The following is a 26,338-nucleotide window of genomic DNA, read 5'->3' as shown; positions in this document are numbered from 1 at the left end:
CAGAAAGGTCACATGACTTCCTCCGTTCTCCCTGTACTCCGCCGCTGGCGACTGAGCACCGAGGACTGCTCCTGGCTGCTCTCGGGACCCCAAAAGCGCGCCTCTTCTGCCAACAGAACACAACGCTACTGCTCCTGTTCAACCACTGGTAGGCGCCAAAACTCGCGAGAGCACTTTTAGTGCAGCTAGAAGTGCTCCTGTTCGTCCAATGAAGACCAGTATTAGTACATTGCTGCAGAAGTGGTGGCTGCTGGAGACAGGATAAAATGGAAAAAGGTCCAATGGGATTATTTTCAGTAATGCTACTGTACATGTGTGAAGCCTCCTTCTCTATTTCTACATAGCGGGGCAGAAGTTCACTGCATGTGCGAAAACCATGAAAGACGTCTTCTGGGTCATTGACGCGACAAACTGTTGCGCAATAATTACATGCATTGCTAGCATGTACTCGGCCCTCAGGACCACATACATTGTCCCTGCCTGCTATTGCAACAAACGAAAAGACGCTGCCAGGTTTGCCTTCTAAGAGATCAAGTGCCGCTTGGAAAATAAACTCACCCTACTATTGTGAAAGAATTTCTGCAGAAATTATGTGAGGGAGCCTCGGTAACCCGCCCTGCCAAACATACCTTGCCTGACGTCTGCAAGAATAGGCGCGACTGGAAAAAGGTCTATAGCAGAGCTACATTGCATGTGCTCAACAAAGTTGTTTGCTGGGTTAACAGTATAGGAGGAGGAGGAGGAGGAAGAACATTTATTTCCGCAGAATATGGTGCAGCAGCCACCTACGGGTCCGCACGCAGGCGTCCGGGGAGGCAGTCTGTCGCACCGCGGCCAGAGGACACCCGGCCTTGTCTAGGAGAAGAGGTCTTCAGCCTCGGCCGCCAGGCGGACGGCGAATCGCTGCGTTTTTTTCGTCGGAGCTTCTTAGCGTGGTCTCCCATTCGGGGTGCTGCGGACGCCTCCACAACATCTAAAACCAAAGAATGTATTGGTACCTTTAGAGATGTAACCGACACCTGAAGAAAGACCGGAGGATATATCCGCCACCGGTTAGATCCCTGAGTAAAAAGGAATCGTACGACTGGAGAAGACTCCAAGCTCGAAATTTCTTTTTGCCCCTGTGGAGGAGTTGGACGGGTGCCAGAGGGCGGAAGAGGGACGGTGCAGAAACCGAAATTTGTAAATTTTGCGGCCACGTGGCAACATTAGATCATATAATATGAAGATGCGTTCGTGCCCCAGGGCGCAACGCGATTAAAACTAGTATAGCATCCTAAAATTTGAAAGTGCTTGGAAAGACAAGGACAAGAGAAGTGGATGAGACAAAAGCGTTTGTCCTGTCCATCTCTCTCGTCCTTTGTTCGCTATTCATGGGGGGGGGAACACAAGCTTACAGAGGGGTATTTACATGACCTCACACGTGCCGTTTTATTGCCCCGAAGATGGCTTTTGCGTAATAAATTGTGGTGAGCCGATGAGACATTATTAATATAAACAGCGCACACACGAAGACAAAGGACAAGATAAAAGAAAGCCACAGTACAAGCGCTGACTCACAACTATGCCTAAGCCCTTTACTCCAAGGCCCAGAAAAAACAAACATGAAGAAAACGAAACAGTCACGTGAAACAACCCCTGGGTTCACCTGCTGCACAAAAAATCACTTAAATAAGACACCTCTTTGCTTGAAAAAGCAAGAGAAGTCTTGCTGACACACTTATTGTCCGTTGAAATAAAATATGATTCCACTATCTCCCTCGTCATCTTCTCTTTGTGGCGATACAAAATCCTAACTTTGTCAAACTTAGGAGTGCACTTCTCCTTCATTATTTCACATGAATGGCAATGTGATACCAGAAACGTTTTGTCCTTTCCACTTTCCAAGTTGTTCCGGTGTTCCTGTAGTCTCTTATTAATACATCGTCCTGTTTGTCCTATATAACTGGCTCCACAAGAGAGTGGAAGCCTGTACACAACACCTGTCTTGCATCCAACATATGGGTTTCTATGTTTCACCCCACATTCTTGCTTCTTCGCTTCTCTTTCCCTTTGAATAGCCGGGCAGATCCTCTTCATCTTGAGCGGGGCGGTCATTGCTACGTCAACACCGTACCTCTTGCCTACATTTTTGAGGCCATGTGAAATTCTGTGCACATACGGTACCACTGCAGCCTCCCTCTTCCTCTCACCCATGCTGGGCAGGGATTTCAGTCTGTGTGTTCTTTTAAGGCTCTTCAGTACCCGGCAACTGGCCTCAATAATAACCGACTCCCGATAACCGGCCTTTGCAATTCTTGTCACTTGTCTTTAAAAATTCTTGCCCATGCCGTGGTAACAAGATTTCTTCAACGCATTTAATAAGCATGTGTTAATCATCCCATTCTTCACTAATTTGGAATGCCCCGAATTGGAGCTTAGCAACGGCTTCATCGATCTCGGGTTGTATTCCCAACAAACATGATCATCAGCGAATTGAATCAATAAATCTAAAGTATTTAGATTTATTGATTCAATTCGGTGATGATCACCGAAACTACCCTCAAAATTTGACTTCGTCTGATTTGGACCAAAACAGACATTCAGGCTAATTCAGCTATGTCAAGCATGATGGTGACTTCCAAATTTAGTCCAGGCCACTCTCTGCTGAAGCTGGATTCAGTTTATTGACAGGCACACTCGACAGCAGTCAAAATATTGCTATGTCGCTAATGAGATCATGGATGTAACAATACAATACAACAAGGTGAGCGCTTGTCAAAGAACAGAGAGCACATGCAATTAAAAAAATCATTGACATTTTCCCGAGACGTGGTTACAGGGATGATGACAGTGTTTCATCGCAAGAGATCCCTTCAGTTGTTTTTATGCAATTTCAGTGCCAAATTAAAATAAATCCTTGATTCTTGGATATTATAGTGCTCGATCTATACTAAAGACATTTTTTTCATTTACACCATAATCTAATTTAGTACATATTGTTACATTTTGGTCCATGTTTTGTCCCTTTACAGGTCCGACAGGCACATTAAAGTACAAGGTTCTTAGTAACAATAGTGCAGCACTAGTGCTGTGTAGCTGTGCACTGTGAACTATCAGACATAAAGCGCCAGTTCTTGAAGGCCTTTTTGGTGTCCATGGGATTAAAGCATAAGTTATAGTCCTGTGCATTGTTGATAAATTCAGCTTAGCCCCACCATCCACTGGTTGTCCTGGTTAGATGAGTTGGTAGACAAACTGCCCCACATGAGTAACAGTCCAGGGTTCACTCCTTGGACCACGTCAAATTTTTCACTACTGAAGCTTCTGGAAAACTTGTATAGCTTTTCTTTTTACCTGTATGGCTGCACTTATGTGGGTGCTAATGAGTAATTAGCCTCTATTTGAAGTCTACTTTATCTTAAGTGTTTCCACTAAGTATACATTTGACTGATCCAGCAGCTAATGCGTGGTACTGCTTTTTTTGATACACGTCGCATAATTCAGCACTCTGCCCGAGATTAGCAGTGCACCTGCTGCTATCATATTGCTGTAACGCATGTAGCTCAGCCACAATTTTCTCAGTTGAGCAAACCAACCGTTTTCTGGTCTGAGAACTTCAGCAATAAAAAAAATTAAGTCAACAACACACTTTGAAACAAAATTATCTTTATTATTTCAATCAGTAAGCTACTATCATTTGGTTACCATGCATGAAACATTTTGTAGATTTTGAACTGTATACTCACAAGATGAGTTGAAACGGTTCGAACTGACAACAGCTACAAGTGAATGGCAGCCATCCTTCCACCAGTGTTCTTGTGATCTGCAAGGCTCCTGAAGTGAAAGCTGCATGGGCCACAATCTCCACACGAAGTCTTGTATCAAGGCATTTCTAGAACAAAAGAGTTTATTCTAGTAATGTCGATAGGCAGTTCATTGAAAGCTTTTGCAGACACAGCTGCTTCTAGCCAAGAAGGAGCTTTAGTTTCTTGAGGTGTATTACTATTTTGTTTTCGTTCATGAACGTGTTACAGAATACATATCTTTATCTGCCAATGGAACTTCTTTTTTTTTGTGTGTGTACTTCATTCTTTTCAAGGCTGAAGCAGTACAGGAAAGATAAGGGCTGCAAAATAGATTGATTTTGTGGTAAAGTATGTGAAGTAAATGAAATAGGCTTCTGCCACAGCAAAAACCCTCCACCTAGTAAACACTCCGGCAATGTAGTTATATGAGAAAGCAATTGAGACCGGCTTTAGCGGCAGTAATATGTGTGGGTCTCAGAACGGGCATGCGTACAGTACTGCAGTTTGCAGCAGTTTGGTTTTTTATCGAACAAACTTTTTGAACCCGCAAAACCGAAATAAAGATTCGCCTCAAGCAACCTGGTGTGCAGTTCCCCTTCAAGTCAGCTGAACAGTGCAAAGAAAAATTGTTGGTAAGTGTGTGGCATGGACACCACGACTACCGAAGATTTTTTTTTTTTTTGCAGTTTTTCGAAGTACATAGGCGAAAATCTAGAGTTAAAAATACGAATTAAAAACATGCAACCCACAAAAAAATCCGTGCTTCAGGTTAGGCACAGATGCAAAGAGCGACTTGTCAAAGAACGCAAACTAAAGAAAACTAAGCGCTGTTAAAGCTGATCGCACCATCGATTACTTCAAATCTTGCGTGCACGTTTCTGTACAGTCCTGTCGTTTTTCAGAGAATAACCGGCACTTTTTACATCGGAAACAATAAATTACTTTCTTCCTGCCGATACATTCCGAACATGCTTTTAGTGCGCTCGCCCAAGTTCTGTACTTGCCCCCACGCATTGACATTATAAATGGCACTGAACCATTTTAACCTCGCAGAAGCCGCTAAAATCATTGTACTCTCCTAAGCTTGTTTCCGATGAACGGACATTTTTTAAATAGGAGCGAACTTACCAAGATGAGGTGAATTGCGCGTATCGGTGGTCTCGGTTCGTCGAGGTTGCAAGTGTACGACAACAATGTTTTAGCGCAGCGTTTAAGGGTCTGGTTACCGACTTATAAAAACTGAGAAAGCATATGAGAACCACAGCGGTAAAGAGGAAATGTAAAAGCATAATAACAGCACATATTTCTGCCTCTAATGTCGAACCACTTGCCGAACGTTGTTAAATGCTTCAAGCATGGCGCCATGAAGAAAAATGCAAAAGCGAATGCAGCGCCACTACTGGAAATTAAACATTTACAACTTTAGGGAAAATATCAGTTACAAAAAAAATTCCTTTCTGAATGACATTAACAACATGACTTCAACATTTACAACTGTACTCTTGATAAGAAAGCTTAGTTTGTTGCATCCTAAAGAGAGAAAAAATGATTCGTTAAAATTTGGTAAGTGCCACCATCTGCACCGCTCGCAAATGCAGTTTCGGCGCACTATTTGAAGTACTTATTTTAAACGAGCGCATGTTTGCGAAGATAGACCTCGCAAGGGCTGCTTTGCTCTATCAAGACATTTGACGCACGACATGTAGCAGGGATTGCAAGGCACATCCGCGCAGACCTGTGAGGAACCAGTGGAAACGTGAAGATATTCCCTTGCTCCTTTTTCTTCTCGCAAGCACAAATAGAAGTGACTATGAAAATACTTCGCAGAGCCCAAAAGGAAGAATACGCTGAACAGTTACATTACGAATCCAACTGGATTGACATGTTGGAAAACAAGCGGCAGATTTGATCCTGGCAGTTTTGTTGATGTGTTCAACTGACAGCAAGCAGCCTAACTAGAGCACAACTCACCCTTGATTTTTTTTTTTTTTTTTACTTTTTACAGTGACTCATGCTATACAGATATTTTATAAATGCACTAAACAAAGCGGCCCAAGCATGCGAACAAGCGATAGTTTGTTTTGTCTCTCACTCTTATTTTTTCCTTCATGCATGAGCGCCCACACACTAGGAGGATGAAAATCCTGCAGGTTATGCACCTGTATGGATATGAACGAGGAATGACAAATGATGCAGCATTTGTCCAAATAAAGGCACATAATGCTCTTGGAGAGCCTATAGAAACCCTCAAATTGAAATAATCTTATACTACAATCCTTTTCTTCTGGATGAACACAATGCTTATTAAATATGTTCACAAAATATGGTCTGTAATGCAAGCAACTTTCCTGTCATCAGCAGGACATCTGCGGCTATGCATCTAAAACTTGCCGTCACTGTGGGGAAGCAATATGAAATGCAACAGTAAGATGCACTGCTTTGATCTAGCAATCTTTTTCCACCTCAAATGAGAATTCAGTGTACTCACCACGTTTACAAGGTCCTTACTAACCATCCGGTTAGCCCCTGAATTTACATCTCCTAAATGAGAGGGCATGTGCTGCACTTACCATATTTGCTAAATATGCACTCGGGCACAACAAAACACAGTGCCTTTCAGGTCTTGCAGGCATGCATTATGTTCATCTGTCAAGAAATTTCTAAATACTTGCGTGTCTAGTTAGAAACAAACCCCTATTTCACAAAAACTGGGGCAACTAAAAGATGTTAGGAACTCACACAAGCCGCACAGTTTCATGCTCGCAGAATAGCAGCTATGTTCTTCTACCAAGCACATATAAGACCAACTGCTTATTTCTGTTATCTGAAACTGCTTCCCCAACAAAATCTTGGCTCTTCAGTAAAACTTCCCATCATGTCAGAAAAGAAAGAAATGAAGCACCATACAACACTTCCTAGCTGCGCCATAGAACTGAGCAGTGTCCACTTTTATTTTTTTTTTTTGGTAAAGTTGTTTTTCTTTTTTAGATACGAAATGGCTGCGCTATTCCAAGTCTGACATTGTGTCCACTTCTATCTTCGTCCAGGTTGGATCGATAGTATGTATAATTAAATCGATAAATAAAAAATGAAGCTAGTGTGACTCGATGAAATTAATGCTCGGCACTTTCTGCACATAGGAAAGTAGAAAACACTAGCCATGCAACAATGACTAGCATCTCACAACAAGTAGGTTTCCATGGATATTGTGTACGTTTTTATGTAAGGGTGTCTTGCACTTTTTTTTTTAGGTGAAGAGGATGCAATAGTGTGCAACAGCAAAGAAAAAAAAAAATGGCAAGAGCATAGCCGAACAGGTTCCTCATCATCCTAACCAGCCTGACTACACCCACTGCAGGATAAAAGTCTCCTTTAATTCTCTTGTAAGGAGGAAGATGAGCATGCAGGAAGCTCAATGTCGGCAGCCACAGCCAGTTTGCTCAAAGTGGGAGACAAATCATCAAACTGCATGGGAGAAGTTCTAATTAGGCATTAACGCAGATGACGATGATGATGGTGCCATGGTCAGAGAGAACAAATTTTATGGTACATAATGAGCTGTGAATGGCGACCCTGGCCGTGCAGGCGGTCAAAGGCAAAAGACGCTGCGCATTATGGTGTGAGAAGCGAAAGATCAGATAATGATGTCCTCACTTTTATTAGCTTGTGCAGTTTCCTACACATCACAGATACAGTAGCACCAGTATCAACAAGGAACGGCCCTCCACCGCTTCAAGTACATTAGTAGGAACAATACGTGGGCCCTACATTTGTTGACATAATCGCAGTTCTTGCCTCAGGCAGTAACTAGTTTTCCTGGGGCAAAGATGCAGCAAAGAAACTGAGTGGCATTATGAGGATGGAGGCGAGTAGGCAGGTGGTGAGTGGAGGTGTCAAAGTTGTCTGCAGGACAGACGTGGCCGGGGCTCGGGAGGCGCATAAAGTCAGGCACATCTGCAGGTGGCGACAATGACGCACAATGTGACCAGAAACTCTGCACGCATAACAAATAAGAAGGTTGTCATATGTGCGCCAGGAGTCCACACAAAAAGGGGACGGCTACGTAGGAATGAAGGCGGTAGGCTAGAGTGGAAGGTGGAACGGGATAAACATGTCTGACCAGATCTGACGTTGCCATACATGAGCGTAACCGCAGCAGGAACCTGCAGATGAATGAATGACAGCACTTCAGACACTTGCTCGCAAATCAGCCTGAAGGGTCATGGCCAGGCTAGATGGAGATCCTCAAATGTCCTTAATTAGGAGTAGCTGTTATGTCACCTCCCCAATCGCAGTCTAACTGGTCCAGCAGCAAGCTGCTGACGGAACCAAGCTGGAAAGTGATTCAAAGTGTACAGAAGGTGGCTGAACCAGAATGCGCTGCTTTGCTCCTGGCAAAGCATGAATATATTGGCAAGAGTGATAGGGTTTTGGACAACAACATCTGGACTGCGTCAGCCTCGATGTTTTTGAGAATGCGCTTTATCCGATCCATCTCTGGCTGGAGACTTCTAGATGTGTACACAGGTTCACAATGTCTTCAGTATAACTGGTGAAGGATCCTTGCAGCTGGGTTTAGGCTCACAAGTACTGTTTGGAACACAGCTTTTGTATGCAAGGGCGGCCAAAGATCTAAGAAAAGGCGTGTTTGAAAGCAGACTAGGTGATGAAGTTTGCTTTGTGGTTTCTGCTCTACAAACTGGCAACGCCTGTCACGTAAGACACCATGTTGTTCAGCCTCCCAGTGTCGCCTCCCTGGTTGTGGACGCTTAACCACTTGTAAGAGGGAAGCCAATCCTATGTATCTTGGTCATTGAACCCACTGAAAATGGCAAGGTCCCAATATCGACATCAAGGTCCCTACATGCCTATCTTAATGTTTAGCCAGCTGTGGCGACTTAATCCTTGAAAACTCCATCTCATTCGCACACTTCATTTTCTGCTGCCCCTTGCTACACGAAGTCAAGAATGTAGCACAAAAGTAAAGAACATAAGGCGATTGACTAGCGCTAGTCAGTCATTTTATATGTCCTTCTTCATCCGTTCTTTATTTTTGCGCTAAATTCTCGACTCCATGAATCATCAACTAGCCACGCTACACTTGGGAGGGAATGGATAAGGTTTGCCACACGAGGGACGGTGTACGAATTCAGGATCTCTGAACAGAATAGATAATTCAGTTTTAAGCGACGAAGGCGATCTTAGTCTAGAAGCAATGAGCGATAATTTCAAAGCCATTGATAATGAGTGCATGGCAGAGGTAGGCAATAGGATAATTAGACAGGCTACCAGTAAACTACCTAAGCAGACGAAATATCTGATTATGAAATGGCAAGGCGCGAAAACCTCCATTACAGCGGTCGGGATAGAACTGGCAGAGATGTTAAAGGTACTCAGTGAATGCAATTTGTTCGACGCAAGGAAGTATATTACGAAGAGAATCGAGCATGCTCTAAAAAAACAGTGCTAGCCTGAAAGAGGTGAAGGGGAAATTAAGTGAAAATCCAATGTATGCATGCCAAGGTAGCCGAGGAGTTCTACAGGCTGATAATGAGGAAGAGGTTAAGAAAGCTATGAAAAGGGGGAAAGCAGCTGGGGAGGCTCAGGTAACTGTTGAAGGACGGTGGGGAAAATGGCCACCCTGCATATGCAATGTCTGGACATTGTCACCAGAGTTTTGGAAGAATGCTGACATTATTTTAATCTGTAAGAAAGGGACTTGACTAAGGGCTTGAAACATTACAGACCAATCAACATACTACCTGCTGCGTATATGGAATTTACTAAGGTCATTGCTACTACAGTTATATATATTGAACTCGAAAGGGGATCCCGAAATAGTTAGATACATAGGCAATTTCATATATAAGGCAAACCAACAGATGAGGCTCTCTATAACCCAGAAGCATGAATATGGTACCGTCTTTGCCAAAAGTAACCAGGCTGCTCTGAAGGCTGCCGGAGCAAGCGCGCGGCCGTGTGGCGGCGTTGCGCTCGCTGTGGCTTATCGGTGCTCGTCAGCTCCGAGGGTACAACAGCTGACGTAACTTTGCATCCTCACTCTCGCCCGTTGGATGATAAAAACTAGGCGCATACGATGTGCGTGCTGCGGTTTCAGTGGAAAGCCTGGTTGCGCCCAGTGAGGGCGCTCAGTATTGCGACGGGGCTATCGCTCTTCTCGGCAACTGTGGAAAACAGAAAAGCAGGTGATAGTAGACACGAGGAGCTATAGATGTTCGTTTCTAAGACGAATACGTGCTTGGTTTGCCCTGAAATAAGGGTTCCCCGAACGAGAAAGTAATCATGTGGCTAAGGGTGAGGAAGGTTTCATTATAATTCGGTACCTAAACGAAAACTTACCCACAAGCTGGGCGTGTTGGTTATTCATGATGGAAAAATGTGTCTTCATTTTGTCCTCGTCCTTCTCTGCGCTGTATTTTTCCATTACCCACAAGCAAATGCAAGAATTTGTTAGAATCAATCATTGAACTTACTTATACACAGTCTCCTAAAGGGGCTAACACAATTTTTCATTTTTAAAAGAGATATAAGATGGCTTGAAAGGTTTCACAAGCTTTCCCATATCTTTGTACTGGAGTCACGGCCCGTAAAGTGGCAGTACGCAAGGCACCTTGGAGAAAGCACAATTTCGAAGTGCGTTATCATTCTTTAATGTACAGGCGCATCAAACATGCAGGAAAGCGCAATAGTGCTGGTGCGTTTCAACTGCGGATTACAGAAAACTAGCACGTATAACTATATAGCGAGAAGCGCGACTTGTATCTGCTTCAGTGCAGTTGCCGAGAAGGGCAAATAGCCCCGTGGCTGTACTGAGCGCCCTCGCTGGGCACAACCAGGCTTCCCACGCGTGAAACCCCAGCCTGCACATCATACACGCCTAGTTTTTATCATCCAACGGGCGAAAGTAAGGGTGCGAACTTACGTCAGCTGTTGTACCCTCGGAGCTGATGAGCACCGATAAGCCTGAGAGAGCGCAACGCCGCCACACGGCCGCGCGCTTGCTCCGGCTGCCTTCGGAGCAGCCTGGTTACTTTTGGCAAAGACGGTACATGTATGGCAGCGGTGCGTTGCCTGCCGGCAACACACTGCTCACCAAGGGCGCGGCGATGACCCGCAAGGCGTACACACGCATTGAATGTCACCTCCCACCTAGTGCCGAAAAGGAGAGTACATTGGGAACACTTCCAAATGCCGCTTCGCAGGCACCCGAAATCTTGGCAGGCAGCAGCTGCCAAGACTGTACAACCCGGCTCCATGCATGAAAAATGATCGCCGGTGAGCTGCTAAAACAATCCTTTGCAGGGCACGACGCGCAATTCGATGGACATGAAGAACGCTGCTAAACTTTAATGTAGGATTTTCAGGGGGATATTTTGAGAGTTCGATATAGGAATATGATATATGTGCATTTGATATATTCGGGATCAAATATAGAATCAGGGCAACCTTAGACTTGATATATTCGGGATCAAATATAGAATCAGGGCAACCTTATACTTTAATCAACCAAATGATCAGGCAGGTTTTCGGAGAGAGTACTCTACCATCGATCACATTCGTGCTATCAACGAGGTGATAGAAGGATGTTCGGGATATAACCAGCCTCTATAAATAGCATTCGTTGATTAGAATAAGCATTTGACTCAGTCAAAACGTCAGCAGTCATTGCCTAATCAGGGTGTATATGAGCCGTATGTGAAAGTATAGGAAGATATCAATAGCGGCTGCATTGCAACCATAGTCCTCCATAAAGAAAGTAATAAAATTCCCATAAGGAAAGGCACTAGGCAAGCAGACATGATCTCCCCAGTACTATTTGCCACTTGCTTAGAGGAAGTATTCAGAGACCTGGAGTGGGAAAAATTATGGATAAGGGCTGATTTAATACATTGCCTTGTTAATTAACTTAGCGGACAAATTACAAAGAATGCTTAATGGCCTAGGCAAGCAAAGCAAAAACATAGGCCTAAAAATTAATATGTGGAACCCTAAGGTAATGGTCAATAGCCTCGGATAAGAACAGCAGTTTACAAAAATTCCGAGGGCACTGTAGAATCTACACTGCAGAAATGCGACAGCCTGAGTGTTTGGTGCACAAGGTGAATCACATTTGCTCTCATTATCATTACCAACTAACTGCATTGTCACTGCTAATTCCATCATTGTCATTATCACTAATTGCAGCATTATTGTTATCGCTACTATCATCCTCACTGTAGACAAGAAGAATTATGATGTGTTTCACGATTCCGGGCATGGCGCAGTAGGTTAAAGCGCTCGGCAGGGGATCCGAGGGATGGAGGTTCGATTCGCGGTGGAGATCGGATTTTAATTTTTCTAGATTTAAGGACAAAGTTTTCAGCGCAAAGGCACGCGGCCAAAGGAAAGAAGAAGAAGAAAGACTATGGGGACTATGCCTTTGCGCTGAAAACTATGTCCTTAAATCTAGAATACCAACTAGCCCAACAACTTACTCTACTGAAGTTCATTTTCCTGATGACGTTACTTTCGGTTTTGGTGATGACGTCATTGGATTGACAGCTCTGTGTGACCGAACGAACAAACAGCAACAGCCATTGAAGGCTTTCGCCTTAATAGGTGCAGGGGTGAAAGCAGGCTCAAGCATTTTGGAACAGCTCAGGGAGCAGTGGTAATGCCACTTTGGAGCACTCAAATTATGCTTTAGAACATGTTTCTAGGGTCAAGCACTTTTAATAATTGCAATTTGTTTCCTGATATAGAAAAAAATCCAATTTGATTACTTTTTACTCAAGATTCAATGCTGTACTACCTATGCACGCATATCTCAACATGTAAAGATGTTTAAAGTAACACAGCTGACCAAAAGCTTTTGCCTATTCTGACTTGACAGCTTTACACATGTCCACGCTCAAGCACCACCACTACCTTGGAATTGAAATAAACGAGCTGCACATCGCCACTCGCTGTCCTCTTCACATCCTTTTTGATCCCGCAGCTGTGCTGATAAATTCCTGGGCACTGCTCAGTAGTACCTTCGGGAAGGATAAATGGCACTGAAGGGTAGCCTTTTCTTCCTTCAGCTTCTTTACTTCATGGTTGTCTCCTAGTGACTCATGTTTTCTTTTAAGTAATACTGGGGCTACACGTCGGTAACAGGTTTTCTATGCCCAACACTCTTGAAAGCATTTCTTGCAATTGACACTTTCATGGCATCACCCCCCTAATGCTTCAAGTATGCTTTTGTCTGATGTAGACTTGACAGGTTTACAAGCGTTGAGGTGCCGGCTAGTTGGTAATACATTTTGGAATAACAGCGCGAAGGACGAGGACGAAGATAGAAGGACACAAACACAGCGCTGTGTTTGTGTCCTTCTATCTTCGTCCTCGTCCTTCGCGCTGTTATTCCAAATTGACAGGTTTGTTGTTAACAATGATTCTATAGTGAAGTACACACTCGTTTTCACAGCAGAACTGTTGGAACAACTCGTGTAGTTCTTTGTAACCAGAAAAGTTTCCTCAACAGCTCATGGTTGCCTGTGGCGATTGCTTCGCTCCTTGCCCTCACTTCTCTCACCACCGGCGACTCAAAAGGCTGGGAGAAGTTGCCGTCATGTGCACAAAACATTTTTCTTGCAATTAATTCTTCCCAGTCATTTGTGACTCGTTTTAGAATAACTTGAGATCAAAAGATTTCTTATGCTCGCTTTTCTAGTTTATTAAAATTTTATATATGTTAGCTAGGCCCAGCCAAGGTGCATTGTACCTCCACCACCAGTGTGATGCCTTCATTTAGACTATGACGGCCCCTATAGACCAGAATACGGAGGGTAAATTGATCGCCACCATATTGAGGGCGCTGTAAGGCTATCTAGAGGTGCTGCAGCGAAATGACGGCTCTGCACTACCAAACGAGGTGCCATGGGTATTCATAGTGCTTACGCTTTTACGTTTCTTTGAAGTTTTCACAACTTGCTGCCCACAAAATCGTCAAAAGTGCATTTCTGCCTCATGGCAAGGCTGTTCTGCACATCTCGCAATGGCAGAGGCAAGCACAGCGTCCACAAGTGGAGCGAGTGGTTCGGTTAAGTGCATAGTACCTTCCTATGCAAAAAATACTACGGTTGTGACTTTTCCACTTTGATTTGCACGCCCAATGATATGCCACATATTACCAAGACCCTTGCAGTACACAATATATCTTACCCTCGCGTGGTGTCTGCAAATATTTGTTGCAGTCCGCACCGCACAAACACCGCACAATCAGAGCAAATGAGACATGTTTACTCACACTTGCGGCATGCAAGTGTGAGTAAACATGTCTCATTTGCTCTGATTCCCTGATGTCGCCATTGTCATCTCAGCAAGGAAGTGCCTTTTTTTGTTTTTTTTAACAGCCATGATAAGCAACGCCAACCAGTCACAAAAATTAGACTTCTTGATATCTCCTGCTTGGATGATGTGCTGCTGATTCTTTCTTCAACCCTGTTGGAAAGGAAAAAAAAAAAAAAAAAAAAAGAAGAAGAAGAAGAAGAGAGACACCGGGCAATTATCGCCAATGAGAAGTATTCACTCGCAGTAGCGGCATGCGGTCTGTTTTGTGAGGTTTGGGCTGCGGCTGATTTTTTTTGCAGGCATCACGCAAAGGTAAAACATATTGCGGACTGCAAAGGTTTTGCTTCTACATGGGACATTACTTGGGGGTGCAAATCAAATAAGAAAAGTCACAGCCATAGCAAGCCTGCATGCAACGGTACCATGCGCTTATAGGAACCACTCGCTTCACTTGTGGACACTGTACTTGCCTCTGCCCTCGCAAGATGTAAAGAATAGCATTGCTGTGAGGCAGAAATTAACTTTTGACAATTTTATCAGCAGCCAGTTCTGAAAACTTCAAAGAAACATAGAAGCGCAAGAGCTAGACACCCACGGCTGCCTCGTTTGACAATCCAGAGCCATAGTTTCACTGCGGCAACTATAGATGGTGCTAGAACGCTCTCAAAATGGCAGTGTTCAATTTACCCTCCTTGCTCTGGTCTATAGACCTTTTCGAAAAGTGGTCGTGGGAGCTGCCATATTGAATACTGGGCTGTGCTGCTCGCACAGGAAAAGTTGAGAATTATCTCTTCCAAACCCGCCCCACAGCCCAGTCAAACCAGTTTCGCCGAGGCTCGTGAAAAGGTCTATAGCACAACATGCCACTGCCCTGCTGCACTTCTCACAGTCACCTAATCAAATTGCATTGAACCGCATTCCTTGTACCTGGCGCAATTAATGGCCCAATACAATTAATGTTAAGCAAAAATCATGTTTCGCTAAATTTTATGGCAAAATAACAAGGCATCAAAACATCATGGCAAAACATCAAGTTTTGGGGTTTTGGAACAATATTGCGTTTTGGGGCAGGATAAAGCAAACAGAGTGAATGGAGCAGTACTTCCACCCTGCAGGTAACAGAGCACTAGATGCTGTTGGCGAATGTGTCTGCTTAGGACAGGTAGCAACCGCAGATCCGGACCATGAAAGGGCGATAACTACAGGTTTCTCCCCGAATTTAATCCTAGTGCTAGTGCAAATAATCTGAGCGCTGACTGATATAATCTGCGTGCCATGTAATTTAATTTGATTGCCAAGCATTTAATTAAAGCACCAGCATATCTATTTTGAGCGCGAGCTCAGATAATGCCAGCTCCAACTAATTTAATCTGAGTGCCAAAGCAATTAATACAAGCGTCGGCATATTTAATCAGTGTGCCAACCAACTTAATCCATATGTGGAAAATGAATGCAATAGAGGGCTCCAAAGCACGAAACATGAATTCCAGAAATAAATCGAAATTGAGATCATCTTTCAAACAATGCGCCGAATCAGCGAAGCGTCAACTTATAGGATAGCCTTCATCAGTATTATGACAAATATTGCCTTGATGCAAGTGTTTTAAACCTAATGTCTCCCAGAAAATAAAATTGCATTATAAAGACGGCCGCTTCTGTGCTTTTACAAGCCTGTAGTTTGTTATCCACCTACGCCGCTACGATTGCCACCCAGGCAAATTAAGCACTGCTGTTTGGGTTGTAAGCTCTGCTGTACATAGTTTCAGCCACTTTGCCATGTCACAGCCAGACTGAATGCAACGGCGCGCGCTCTCTCTTTCCGTGGTAGTGGCCGTGTAAAATTGAGAAAGCGGTAAAATGAGATATGTTTCTCTGGCTCCATATCTTCTCGCCTGAACCAATTCTGCTTTACACTAATCCTTCTTTTCTGTTAGTGGCATTGAATCATTATGAGAAACACAAATACAATTCTGCACCGGTTGCCATTTCGTAAAAACAGCAGGCTGTTGTGTGAAGGCCGAAATGCCATCGGCATGCAGATTCAGTGCATATGACAACCCATAATAAGCAGTGCTTAACCAGCCGATTAGAAGATGACAGTCATATCTATTCACTTGTCATACGTCTAAACTAAAAGCTGCGAGAGGCGTGTCATAAACTGCAGTTTTTCAGCTGCGTGTGGTTTTTGGTTTTTTGCAAGATACAAGAACAAAGCGAAATAGTGCATGCAGATGTGATGCCTAAACGTCGCACGGTCTGCAAAGTGATCTCAATTTCGATTTATTTCTGGAATTCATGCTTTGTGCTTTAGAGCTCTCTACCACATTCATTTTCCACATATGAATTAAATCCGCTGGAGCTTGTATTAATTGCATTGGCACTCTGATTAAATTGTTTGGCGCTGTCATTATTCGAGTTGGCGTTCGGATTAAATACACTGCCGCTTTTATTAAGTGCTTGGCACTCAAATTAAACTACACGGTGCGCAGATTGTATCAGTTGGCGCTCAGATTATTTCCGCTGGCACTAGGATTAAATTCAGAAGGAAAACCTGCAGAACAAGTCTAGGATGGAGCGCATTTGGCAAGTTCTTGCAGGTCATGACTAGCAGCTTACCGGTATAACTCAGGAGGAAAGTAAATAACAGTTGCATCTTACGAGTACTCATCTATGGGGCTCAAATGTGAACGCTAATTAAAGGGGTTATACTTAAGTTGAAGTAGATGCATAGAGCTACGGAATGGAAAATGGTAAGTGTAGTCTAAAGATAGGAAGCATGCAGAGTGGGTCCAAGAAATCAACTCTAAATAATGACATTCTAGTTGAAATCAAGAACAAATGGCCACAGGCAGGACATATATTGCAAAGAGAGGATAACCGATTCGCTAAGAGTAACAAATTGAATTCCAAGTGAAGGCAAGCGTGGCAGGGGGCGGCAGAAAGTCAGGTGGGTGGACGAGGTTAGTAAGTTTTCAGGGGTCAAGTGGGTGCAGCTAGCACAAGACCGGGTTAACTGAAGGATTATGAGAGAAGCCTTCGTTCTGCAGTGGGTATGGTCCAGCTAATGATGATAATGATGATGAGCTATGGACAAAGAAAAACCGTATGGCAACAAAGGGCTCCTTTAGCACAGAAAAAACTGGATTAAAAAAAAATCTTCCCATCAGTTGAACCAAACTCATTAAAATGGCCAATTTGCCACCACTCTGAAATTAATGGCTGTGCAGCATAACTTTTGGGATCTGCACTCACAAAATCAATACTGACATGTACATTTCACTTGAGAAATCGGTTGCCAACGGTGACACCAGCATTTCATCTCTCCTCCTGAGTACTCCCTGCCACTCTAGATACTGCTCGTGTAAAAAAAAAAATATTGCTAACATGTCGTATTGTCTACGAAGAGGCTTCACAAATTCATAAACATTTAGGCGCTCCAAAGCCTTTTAATTAAACTGCACATGCTCTTTTCTCTCTGCGCGCGGAGGGGCAGCTGAACTGCGCATGTGCAAAGGTTATCGCAGTGCACGACTTGCACTTTTGAATGCAGCAAATTAAACCAACTTAGCGTTTTTTTAGGTATAAGCCACAGAAGAAAGGTACAAAAAGATGAAATTTCTAAATTTTTAACAACATAACAAAGACCCTGAGCTTCAGGCCCTGCGTGACCACCCCCGTGCCCTCCGTCTGCAGCTCGTGCCTCATCCGCTTGTGACCGGATTGCTCTGGTGCGACTTGTCATCGGCTCTACCGCGTCCATCTCTCCTGGGGGTCTTTCATCCTGCCATTTTCCATTTCCTTCACGACATCTGCCATCCCAGCATCAGAGCCACATAGTGCCTCATTACCCAGCGGTACGTCTGGCCAAACATTAGACATTCGCCAGTGGGCCCGCTCGTGTCTTGCTTGCCAGTCCGTCAAAATGACTCACTATACAAGGACTCCGCCCCAGTCTTTCCTGCCACCTGGTTGTTGCTTTGACCACGTTCACCTTGATTTGGTTGGACCACCACCTCCATCTAATGGCTGCCGGCACATTTTGATGATGATTGACCGCTTCACTCGTTGGCTCGAAGCAGTGCCCATTCTGGACATTACTGCGGAAACAGTTGCCAAAGCCTTCATTTCAGCATGGATTTCCCACTCTGGCTGTTACCACGGATCGTGGCCGCCAGTTTGAATGCATCCTCTTCACTTCCCTTACCCGTCTGCTCGGCACTAAACACTGCCGCACCACAGCATACCATCCTTGTGCCAACGGCATGGTTGAGCGGCTCCATCGTCAGCTCAAGACTGCCCTCATTGCTCGCCTAGATCGCGAGCACTGGGCTGGTCACCTTTTTATGCTGTTTCTTAGCCTACGAACCGTTTTTCGTCGCGACCTTGGCTGTTCGGTGGCCGAAGTCATCTCGGAGACTTGTTAGCTCCTTCGGCTTCCTCGTCCCAGCTCCTGCAGTATCTTTAACGCCTTTGGGACTGCATTCAACACCTAAACCCAGTCCCACCTCGATCATCTGACCGTCAGAGCTTTGTGCACCCAGACCTTGCGTCCTAGACACGTTTTTCTAAGGCTAGACACTGTAAAGGCGCCTCTTAGCCCCCCCTATGATGGCCCGTACTGCGTCCTCAACAAGACCACAAAGTCGGCGACTATCCTGCTGGATGGTCGTGAAGAGGTAGTCTCACTGAATCGCCTTAAACCCAAATACATGGAGACACCTCCCTAGGAGCTCCCCTCGGATGTTGCTGTCTTATCTGTCGACGTGCCTGCCGCTGAGGCCATCCCTGCCCCGTTGGCGTGTACATTTCGCCGCTCCGTTTGGTCGGGGGGCCCTGTAGCGCACAGCGCCGCTGTACAGCGGAGGCGCTAAGATCGGCGTTCACAGCCAGCAAAAGAAGAAAGTAAGGTTGAACGACACGTGCTCAGTGAGCAAGCACGACATGGGCTGTTCGGTTCGAGAAACCTGCCACGCTGGCCCTCTTGTTCTGGTGCTCCGCTACAACGCCGTAAATTCCTTACATGCTCTTCACTGCAGGACACTTTCTGCCGGCTGCAAATATACACAGAACCAGCACTCCACTGCTTCAATAAAATGCTGCTTTAGGCTTGAGCACTGCCAGCTCCGACAATAAAGGAATAAAGGGAAAACGGCACCCAGGTGGAGGTGACGATTAAGGGAGGAGGGTGTGGGAATTTAAGATCCCCCGCACTTGCACAACACGGCAAACACTCCCTGTCTCCCTCACGGGGATACCTCAGCTCTCTCCTTCCCCTGAAGCAGTGGTGGAGAGGGCGAGAGAACTGGCCTAGCGTGCCGGGCGGCCCCTCCTTTCCCCTACCCTCTCATATCGATGCACAGCATCTCATCCGGGGGAGACGACGCCAAGCCGCCAGAGCGCGCGGATGCTGCTATGACCAAGGATAAAAATTGGGCTCTCCCAATAAACAGCCCAGTACGGTGGCTCTGCCTCAGTGTTTCGTTCTTCCCTGCCACGGATGTGGTTAGAGCTAGCGGCACAGAGCCCGTGAGAACCCCGGCATCCATTGCAAGCCAAGAACAATGTTCAAAGCACAAATTAGATTAAGCTCTAAAATGCCATTGAATGGGTCATGTAATATATATAACTGCAAAAAATTTGCACATTTAAAGCTGACAGTGCCCAGGCCCAAAGCACCATTGCACTCAAGCAGTGGACTGCTAGTTCGCAGCCAGCAGAAAGTGGGCTGCTGCGATGAGCAGGCACACAGCAACACCGTGGTTGCCTGCAAAGGCTCAACTTGAGAAATCATTTTCTCACTTAAAAGCACCCTAATTAAACTTTCAGAATTAAATGGCAATGAATGGCTCTGTGCAAACTAGTATTTTTCATATTTTTAACAGGGCCACTTCATTACATAACTGACGGAGGAATAAATCAATAAGGTAATTTTCTCGGATTTAGAATATTTTTGCAGGTGGACCTTACATTGTTTGATCTCTTTCATGTTTTTGCAGGTGTACCTTAAGTTGTTTGATCTCTTTTATAGGCTTTTTGTCTTCTAAAAAAGTTGGAGAAATAGATTGAGTACTATAATAGTAATAATTGGCTTACAGGAAAGGAACAGTTTTTCCGTGGACACCTGAATCACGCTGCAAGGGAAGGAAGATGGGAGCGAAAGCGGAGGAGAGAGGCCCCATAGTGGAGGGCTACGGAGTAATTTTGACCACCTGGGGATATTTAACATGCATTGACATCGCACAGCACACAGATGCCTCTCCGCTTTGCATCCATCGAAACGCAGCTGCCGGCAGCCAGATTTGAACCCAGGCACTCTGGAACTCTAGTCTAGCACCTAGTACCATAAGAATATAAAATTTGATAAACATTTCAAAATTTCAACTTTTTGTACCATATTTTACGATTTATATTTGAACAAATATAAGGCCGATCGCTCGCAATCAGCCTCTGCTTTCCTTTTCTTTTTGGAGGGGGGGTAATGCCACCTGGTGTTCCCGAGATTCTTAGGTGGTGCCTGGGAGAAAAAGACGCTGAAGTCTGCTCACGCGCTCTGTGCGGAACGCTGGCTGCTGGTACAGCTTCTTCCTGTCTTTTAGGCACGTCTAGCCCTATTGTCCGTGACAATATTTTATGATTTTTATTTGAACAAAAATAAGGCAGAGTTTGCTTATTTCCTGCACATCAAAAGAACAATGCATTTTATTAATATGAAAATTTTTGTTTATAGTGATGCATCAAGAAGTTAATTTTTTTTACAAATTTATCTGTGTGACTAGGTTTTGCTATCACTTGCAAACTTGAAAGAGTATAGACCACCTTCACTCTGGCTACGTCATGAAGATGTGGTGGCGCTGTCTCGTAATCACATACTTTCGCGTGGTAGGAAAAACAATGCTTCAGTTGCTTTCGCCTACTGTCATTGTGCGATGGTTTGCTGCAGCCGAAAAAATAAAAAACAAAGCACCATGCTGACTAGTTGCATCACCGTGGCATGTACTGGAAGGTAAAGAACGCAAAGTTTAGTAAGCTTGCACAGGTTTCTTACGGACGAAGGTCGCCGTAAACAGTGGGCCATCGCAGTGAGGCGCGAAGGGTGAATACCGACACCTTTACGCCACAGCGGTTACGAGCTCAAAGGTCATGAATAACTCGAGTTTGGCCTTCTTTATGACACGTAATGGTACTTTGTGAGTGCACGTAAAATGTTGACGAGGCAGCCAGTATATTAATGCATAGACCTGTTTATAACGTAAACAATTCCTCAAGCAAATTTTTGTTTTTCACTTTCTAATTGTATGTATTATGCGCATAGTGAGCTGCTGCACAAGCGATCTGCGTTGCACTCCTCCGTGGTTAAATTGTATGGCTAACATTAGCTTTGTTCACCTAATATTATTTTAAATTTTGTGATGAAATGTGCGTGCGCTGACAGCCACTGATTTGCTCAATTGGAGCTGAATTTTATTATACTGAGGGGTTTGAGTGGTATTCACTGCAGCTAATTTTGAATGCGAGTTGTGGGGTTGAGCGTCCCGAGCGACATATGGGCCCCTGTTCCAGATTTTGAGGATCTTTACATCAACTACGTACTGCATGGCACACTGTCGCATTCAGAGTTTATCCTACATAGAAACGTGGTCACGGCGGCCAGGACTGAACTGGGTAGCCCTAACTACGGAACCAGCATTATAAATGCTGACACCAATAACCTCCCACGAACACAACAGATAGGCGTGCAGCGTGGTGATTTAAAGAAATAATGCAAGGATAAGCAAACCTGTACGGTGCCAAGGCACAATGCCCTTGCTACTGTTGCCATGCTTACCAACAACGCTTATTTGGTGCTCGGTATGAAGAACTGTCCGAGAATGCAATGATGCTTTGAGCGGAGTACTTCCTACCTGGTTTGCGTGCCCTGTTTACGAGAAAAATCACATTCCACTTACCCGACTGAAAGTTGTTGTACGCACCCAAAGCTTTGCAATCGGCTAATGTGCTGGGCAAATAGAAAATAGATATCAATCAACCCTGCTCATTTTCAAGGCAGCAACAACTTCGCTCGTGCGCTTTGAACCCGCTCTTGGTCTGGTACGGTGTGCAGGACAAGGCGATACATGCTGTGTACGTGAAGTTTTTCCAAGTATTGCTTTTGTACTCATTACTGAGGTTCACGGAGTACTCACACAGCGCGTGGGTATTTTATCTGCCAAAAAGGTGCCTGCATATCACAATAACACGCTCTTGGCAAGCATGGCCACAGCAGTGGGGTGGCTCCCGTGCTTTCCGCCTGCTCTGGGGCCATAGACGACTGCCGCGCCACCTTGATTGCTGTTTGTTTTAAACATGGCGGAGACCTATAGACACCTAATTTTTAGGTTCGTGTTTTATTAGCTGTAATGATGCGCAAGGTATTACTGTACAGAAAGCACCAGGTGATATCCACCTATGACCGCTAAACAATTTATCATTGAATTTCTTTCCTCACTCGTTTCATTTTTAAAAGCCGTGTGATGGCTGTGACGCCAAAGTTAAGTTAGTGATATCCTGTGAATTCACTACAACGCTGAAGCCAGCCTGCCTCGAGAACCGGAATCACAAGTGAAGAGTTGGTGATTATACTGCGGCTTTTTTATGCCGTGCATGGCTTGGACTTGATTGTGATGTCACAGCCATCTCTCAGCTGCTAAAACCGAAACTGGCGAGAAAAGAAAATTGAACTGAGAATTATTTAGCGGTCGTAGGCAAAAACCACGTGGCGATCCGTATACAGGAATGTCTTACAAAAATGCCACCAAAATTTGGTGTCTATACTCCTTTAAGATGGTGGTCACGGGCAGAAAATACTTTTACACCAAAAACAAGCTGGGATAATATTCTTCATAGCAATACAATTTGCTATGATTTTTTAAAAAGAAATTGAGGCTGGTCGAGCCCAAATTCTGTATCAGGTGGTGTAGAACGAAACCGGCACCTTTACCTTAGCAGATCATGCTAGCCATAACAGCCTAGCATCAGCATGACAGGAAAAAACAAACAGTGGTAGCATAACATATATACACCATCACAAAATCGAAGAACTTGAAGGTAAGCTGTCTAAAAATTGTAAAGGAACTGCAGCAGCATCATTCTTTGTATCGAAAAAAATTGTTGGCTTGACAAGCACTGGACCATATATATGCTGGTCTGCAAATATGAAACGCCTTTGCCCACACGTACCAGCCACAGCTATCCGATGGAAACTAAGGCAGAATCAAAAGCACAGAAGAAAGCTGCAGGTTGCCTCCAAAGGATCCCTGTTTCAGCACACGCACCAAAGACAGGGAAGGACCTGGAAATCAGAACAATGCAATAAATGCCCACTCCTGGGAAAGGTAAGACGTGAAGGATTTTGCTACAACACAGAAAGTATAATGAATGAAAGTATGAATTCCGCAATTCATGGCAGTTGGTTTTGTGTACTATCTTTGCAAACATTTGTCGTCACTTCGCGTAAAGGATCCATTTCTCGTTTCTAATTCTGAGGCAGTTGCTGATTTGCTCCAAAATGAGAGCTTGGTATACAGTGCTGGTTTTAGCGTAGATGTGGTTGATTTGTATAATCTCTTCCACACTCTCAACTCATCCAGTATGTTCAGCAATGTATTACGGAGGACTATGATGAATGCTGGTTCCAAAATGAGTGTGGAACCTTAACCGGATCCTTTTTGGAAATGTTATCTTACTACCTGAGTAACACGTTTGTTGAGTGAGATGGTCGCCTTTATACGCAAAAATCTGGTGTGTGCATAGGTGCCCAGGTAGCTCCCATCCTCAGCGACATTTATCTAAGCAGGGTTGATATGAAAGTTGAGAATGATTTAGCCAGTTGTTGCATGCACATTTTCCGTTCCGTGGAAGATTTTCTGGTGCTAGCTAGCTCTGTGAATCCTGAATTTGTGTCAAATGTTCTTGATGTTTTTGCACGTAATGGGTTGGGACTAAGGCTCACGCATGAAGTCCCCCAAGAAACAGCCTTACAATTTCTTGATTAAGTTGTCTTTCCAACCCCATCATGTCTGTTGGCAGTATTCACCTAGGAGTGAAAAGCACCTTCTGAATCACATGTCCTTTCATTCAAAGCTTGTAAAAAGTAGTTTTGTTACGGGATGCTTAGGCATGGCAGTGAAGAAATCTTGTCATCATAAAATGATGTCCAGTCTCTTAACTCAGGCGGACAAATGCAGGGAAGCTGGTTTCCTGAACTCAGTTTTCGTCTCGAGTGCAGACAAAGTCCTCCGTGCGCTAAAATCGTCTTCAAGCATGTGAGGGCGGGAAAGGGGTTCGGAGGAAGGAAGAAGAAAGGTAGTAGTCATGCCATATGTACACACGCTGTTGCACCAAATTAAAAGAGTAGGAAGCAAGCATAGGGTAAAAGTTCTGTTTCCTTCTCCTAACAAACTAGAAAGAGTGGGAGCCGCGGTTAAAAGAATGCACGAGGGGCGCAGAAGAAATATGTGCAACATAAATCATGAAAATAGACATGTTTCTTGTAAGACTGGCATAGTATATCAAATCCCTCTGTCCTGTGGCCTTACCTACATAGGCCAGACTGTGCAATGCATTAAAGTGCGGCTCATGGAGCACACTAATTCGCTGAAAGAGAAAGAAACTAACCTAGCGAAGCATTGATCCACGTACGAATGCACATCATTTTTTGATGACAGTGATGTTTTGTTTGTTCATTCTTACCAGTGCACTAGAGAAGTAGCCAAAACTTTTCACATCAGAAAAAGTAAAGGGTGCGTGAGTACGCCTTTTGTCACATTATCTCCTCGGGAAATGAATATGCTGCACAGTGGGCAGCAGTTCTGCCGATACACTCGTGCTTTTAAATGCCTTTTTTTTTTTTTTTTTTTTTACCAAAACTTGAGGTCGTTGACATTGCGCATGTGCGCTGTTTCTTCGTGTGCATATATATGATGTGATTCTTCCCAATAAAAAAATCAGCTGTAAGTTCACCGCTGTTCGTGTGTCTCGTTTCGTTTCTTTCTTGGTCTGTGTTTGTTTTGCGCTGTTGGGCCACCATTAATTTCGATTCTCCCCCGCTTTTAATTGCTTTGGCTGTGGCGGTGCTGATCGAAATTCATGCCCTGGCCACATCAAAGTCATGCTGTGGACTATCTTCATAAATAAAGTCTGTTGATTCCATATACCAGCACCATTGTGGAGCAACCGGTTTTTGCCGGCACATATTTTTACAAGCGGGTGCACTCAAGTAAGTGCTACTCACCTTTTCATGAGGCACAAGGCATACCATCGGGAGAGGCCATGAGCAGAAGCTGCGACGAAGCCAAGATCTCACAATCGCCGTGCATCAAGGTTATTTCGGTACACACTGAAAGGAAACAGAAATGGTTGCTCTTGTTGGGACAGGGCTAGCCGGGGCCAAACGGAGGCGTATTCGAAAATGAACTACAAAAGGAAAGCCCTTTCGTGCGAGCCGCCGGGACTGCTTTTAAGCGCGCGAAAAAGGGCTCCCTAGTTCCTCTACACTTCACTTGCAGTCACTGCAGACTCACAGCAAGATTACGAAAAAATCATTCAGATCGCTGAACAATAGCGCGTCGAGAGAGAGAACAACTTTTATTTAAAATGCCTGCAGAATCGGTTAGGTTCCCTCCAAGCAGGGAGGACAAGCTTTTACCGTGACGCGGCCACTACGTCAGTCTCGTGCGTTGTGCTCCTTGAGGTCTTGTTACGTCCCTCGCTACTTCCGCGGGTTCGAGAGGGCCGCCGCCCCCTTCTTGGGGTGCTGCCCCCCCTCTCCTCGGTTTCGCTCGGTCGCTGCCTCTCTAGAGCTGCCGAGACCTGCTGGACGGCCTTGAGTTGTGTCTCTTGATCACAGCTCCTCGTTGCAGCCTCTAGCTGCGGCGGGATCGTCGTCTTCTCGCTGGCTTCGCGCGGATTTACGCTACAGTCCCAAAGGATGTGAGCCGCGGTGGCTCTCTCCTTCGCGCACAGTCTACACATGTCGCAATGAGTAGGCGAGGCAAGTACGGAATGCAACACGTGCTTTGCGCTGTATTTCGCAGTACTCACGAATGTTTGGAGAAAGCTGCAGGGATGCGTGCCACCCAATCTATTTTGCAGAATCCATTTTAGTCCGGCCGATCTGAAACAATGCGATGCAAATGAACCTCCCGCCATGGCCGCTGCGCGCCAAAGTTGGGAAAAAA

General features: G+C 44.7%; 1 long non-coding RNA gene across 1 annotated transcript; it reads right to left on the bottom strand.

The window, feature by feature from the left end:
• Positions 1 to 619: 619 nt before the first annotated feature.
• Positions 620 to 26,338, bottom strand: LOC146210298 (uncharacterized). The gene is made up of 5 exons (XR_014708796.1): positions 26,202 to 26,338; positions 25,393 to 25,497; positions 23,340 to 23,451; positions 3,729 to 3,874; positions 620 to 973 (listed from the first exon to the last, which is right to left on the bottom strand). It is a non-coding gene; the product is annotated as an uncharacterized LOC146210298 (long non-coding RNA).

The sequence above is a fragment of the Amblyomma maculatum genome, chromosome 1 (assembly GCF_055883805.1).
Source record: "Amblyomma maculatum isolate TAMU_Amacu chromosome 1, ASM5588380v1, whole genome shotgun sequence".
Classification (NCBI taxonomy): domain Eukaryota; kingdom Metazoa; phylum Arthropoda; class Arachnida; order Ixodida; family Ixodidae; genus Amblyomma; species Amblyomma maculatum.
This window is presented reverse-complemented; position numbering and strand designations above follow the sequence as displayed.